This window comes from Plutella xylostella, chromosome 7 (assembly GCF_932276165.1).
Source record: "Plutella xylostella chromosome 7, ilPluXylo3.1, whole genome shotgun sequence".
NCBI lineage: Eukaryota > Metazoa > Arthropoda > Insecta > Lepidoptera > Plutellidae > Plutella > Plutella xylostella.
The window spans coordinates 8,229,436-8,233,952 of NC_063987.1; positions in this window are offsets into that span (position 1 = coordinate 8,229,436).

Below are 4,517 nucleotides of genomic sequence, written 5' to 3' on the forward strand. Positions count from 1 at the left end.
TACCTGGAAGGTTCGGCTCGGCTCGGCTCCCCTCGTTGTTTGAGAGAGATAAACATTGTACAATCTTGTGAAAAGGATGCCAATAATTACTTTCTTTGTCATTTTTTGACAAATGGCTAGGCCTGCCAGCAGCCTAGCCCACTTCACTTCAGTTCGGTTTTTCACCTCGAGTTCGCTACACGTTACGTTTCTGGAGACTGGATAATTGAACTACAACTTGGCATTATTAAGGACTACTTTTTTGTACTTTTGAATTGGACATTGATAAATTAGTGATACGAATAACTTGGCAATCATACGGACTACGAGATTTGTTACCCGTGTTAACATGGCGCTCTACACACCAGTGGAGTACTGTAACATGCACTACATTTACGGTTTATGTGATAGAAATGCGAGGCAAGCTGCTGCGCTCTACAGGGAGCGGTACCCAAACGCTCGACATCCTGACCATCGTATCATAAGCAGACTTCATGTGGCTTTATCAGAAGGACGATTCCCTGGAGTAGGCGTAGGACGTGGTCACGAAGGACGGCAGCGTGCAGATGGCGAGGAGGAAGTATTGGCAGAAAGAAAAGCTGACCCGACTACTTCAGTGCGGGATATTGAAAGACGTACTGGTGTCCCAAAATCCAGAGTCCAAAGAATTTTAAAAAAGGTTTAACCAAGCAAGCAACACTTCAACCAAGAGATTATGCACAAAGAGTTGTATATTGCAGGAGAATGCTGAGACAAATGAGAGAAGACAACGATTGGATTGACACCATATTATGGAGTGACGAGTCTACCTGCCGCAAAGATGGATTCATGAACATGCACAATTTGCATAGTTGGCAGTTGGAGAACCCACACAACAAAAAAGAAGAAAAGTTCCAATATGCATTCAAAGTTAATTTATGGACAGGAATAATAAATTGAGACATTATTGGCCCTTTTGAACTGCCGGGGACATTAAACGCAAGATATTACTTGTATTTTTTACAAAATGAACTTCTCGGCCTGTTAAAAGATATACCAATAGATATCCTAAGAAGAATGTGGTTACAACATGACGGGTGTCCTTCCCATTATGCCGCAAATGTGAGAGCTCACTTAGATCGGGCATACCCAAGAAGATGGATTGGCCGCCTTGGAACCATATTATGGCCACCAAGGTCACCCGATTTAAACCCATTAGATTATTTTTTCTGGGGATGCTTGAAAGAGTATGTTTAGAAGGAGCCAATTGAAAACTTGGAGCAGTTAAGACGAAGAATTCGAGAAGGTGTCAATAAAATTTGGGAGAGTCGTTACACACGCAAAATAAAGCGATCTTTTATTAAAAGATGTAGAGCTTGCATCAGGGCCCATGGTGGACACTTTGAACATTTAATATGAATTAATAAAGCACATTATTTGAAAAAAAAATGTTTTATTTTGTTATGTTTAAGAATACTAAAAGAGTTCTTTATGATCCACTACACTAGACGAATACAGGTCGAAATGACGCTTCATTCATGGAACAACTTCCGCCGAACCTTACAGGTAGAAGCGGTCCCACAAATTAACCGTCATTAGTCATTACAATACCCTTTTTCTATTATTTGTCACGTTGTCGTTACAGATGACTAATACCAGCTATTCAGACAGTTAAAACTTGATTTTGAAACCTATGAATGAGAAATAAGACCATTAAAGACTACAAACGAAATTTTCAAATATTGAACCCTTCGAAGGAAAAATAGCAATAACTTTTTTGTTAATGAATAAATTGCATTTTTGTTTTTTACTGTCAAATCTGTATTAAATGCAAAACATTTTCAACTCACGGGCACATTGATGGTAGTACTAAATTTTTTAGCTATGGTGATCCGCAAGTGAAAGTTTTGTTTGGTGTACGTACGTATATACATGGGGTCGGTCTTACCATCTTCATTTAAAAATAGTAAATAGTAGTTCAAACTTGATTCCTTTTTACACCCCTTGTAAAGGACATCCTATCAACTCTTCTTTATTAAATAATACCGATGAGATAGATGGAGTACATATCATGCAGGCATATTGTAACATTTGTACAAGATCGGAGACTAGCACATCAATTTCATTAGGTAGCTACTAATAGTTAAGTATCGGGGATGCAAATATTCTGCATAAATTATGCTTCTAACGTCTATGTATTTTAAATAAGTTGTTTTTTATTCACAGATTAACTGGAAATGGAAGAAAAAGAAAATGGGATGATGTCATCACCCCTTCAACGTAGGCCGCCGCTGCGAACAACAACCCTTCCCAGGCAGCCCTCCAAGCAACCCCTCTAGAAGAAGATACCCCTCCAGACAACAAAATTAAATGTGATGCGTGTCAAGTTCACATTGGGAAGAGGTACTTTTCACGTCATTTAAATAGCAAATTACATAGGGAAAAGGTTTTAAGAAATAATGAAACATTAGAAAATGTGAAAATTATTGAAAGCGCGTTTGGACAACGAGTGAAATCCTATCGTATTCAGCTCGACTCATCTAATTTAAATAGTTCGGTATCAACAAATTGTGTAAAAACACCCGAGGTATACTTCGAAAAAAATTAAAATAATATGTTTAAACTACTACTAATGGATAACATAGATTGCCATTCATTCATTCAAAGTAAATTTTGTTTCACACGCAGAATTCATTCAAATCACTAAAGACTTAGTTAATTCTTTCGATTTCCAGGGGTATAATTATAGTTTTTGCAAGGGGGATGATATTGAGATAGATTTTGAACAAGTTGTTGTTGAGTTTTCCTACAAATTAGGCGTATTCGAAAAAAAGGACAGTGGATGGAGTCAAAAAAAAATCTTATATGTTGATATGAACGTAAACAAATTTAATCAATTGCGGGGCTCAACATATATTTATTTACCAATTGATATCAAACATAAAAAAGCAGTATTAAACATAAAAAAACTCAGATCATGAATGTTTTTCGTGGGCAGTGTTAGCGGGGTTATACCCCGTAAATAAAAATGCAGAGAGAGTGGCAGCATATTTACCCCACAAAAACAAATAAAATTTTGGAAACATAAATTCCAGTAAAACTACGAAATATTGGTTGGCTTCAGTCGAACAATCTTAAAGTTAACCTAGATAAAACTACTTATGTACAATTTTATAATTATAATAATAAAAAAGCTAAAATTACAATAAAACATAAAAATATAATAATAAAAGAGTCTGAATCAATCAAATTTCTTGGTGTAACAATTGATAGACACTGCAATTGGAAATCCCATATTGATATTGTATGTAAGAAGTTAAATAGATTTGTATATGCTCTCTACAGGTTAAGCAAAATATCCGGACAAAAAGTTGCATTGGCAGCATATCACGGCTATGTACTTTCTGTACTAAGATATGGTTTGTTAATTTGGGGAAATTCCACAGATTTCAATAAGGCATTTATAGTGCAGAAAAAAATGCTTGAGGGCAATATATGGCAAAAAACAAACAGACTCATGTAAGCCACTGTTCAAAAAATCAAAAATAATGACACTTGTTTGTATGTACATACTAGAGGTTGGCATACATGTCAAAAGTAACCCAAACCTTTATACAAAAGTAGGTAATGTTGTAAATTTTAACACCAGGAACCAAGAAAGACTTGTGTTACCTAAAAATAAAAGTGCATTATACAGCAAAAACTGTCATATCATGACCATAAAGATTTATAATCGTATTCCAAACGATATAAAGCAGTTGCCACTCAATCATTTTAAGCAAAAACTAAAACAGTGGTTGACTGAAAAAATGTTTTATGCAATTAAACATTTTTTTGATAATAGTTATTAACTAATATAAAGTGTTATTAAATTGTATTATTAATTAGTAGAAATGAGAATGAAATTAAATTATATAAATTGTGTTTTAAGCTTTTATAAATAGACATAAAGTATTATAAATTATTATTGTTGTTGACTTAATAGCATATTAAATCAATATAAATAAATTGCATGAATTAAAATTGTACCCATAATTACATTAAAATTGTATTTCACATACCGTCTGCTCGGTGAAACATGATTGTTTCTATAAACTGTACTTTAAGAACTACTGTATACCTTGTTTGTTTCTGGTGAATAAATTAATTCTATTCTATTCACAAGCGAACCGCTGACACGGTGAAAGAATCCGAATACCCTGCTTTTTGATACTAATTTGTACGTATACCGTAATTATATTAATTTATTTCCTACTTATTTTCAGTTTAAAATATATACATTAAATCACTTGATTATAATAAGATTATTAAACAATATTAGACGATATTCGATTATAGTCATAGCCAGGGTGTCCACTCAGAATGCTCCAAAAAATTCCCTGACTTTTCCCTGACTTTCCCTGACCATTTCAGAAAATTTCCCTGACCACGGATCAAAATAAAATCCCAATTTAAGTAATTAGATGACGAAAGCTTCAAGTTTTGCGTTTATTTGTTTGAAAGTTATTGAAACTTCGATTACGTAAAATATTTATACAGGGGGCTGCAAAAAGGGCATT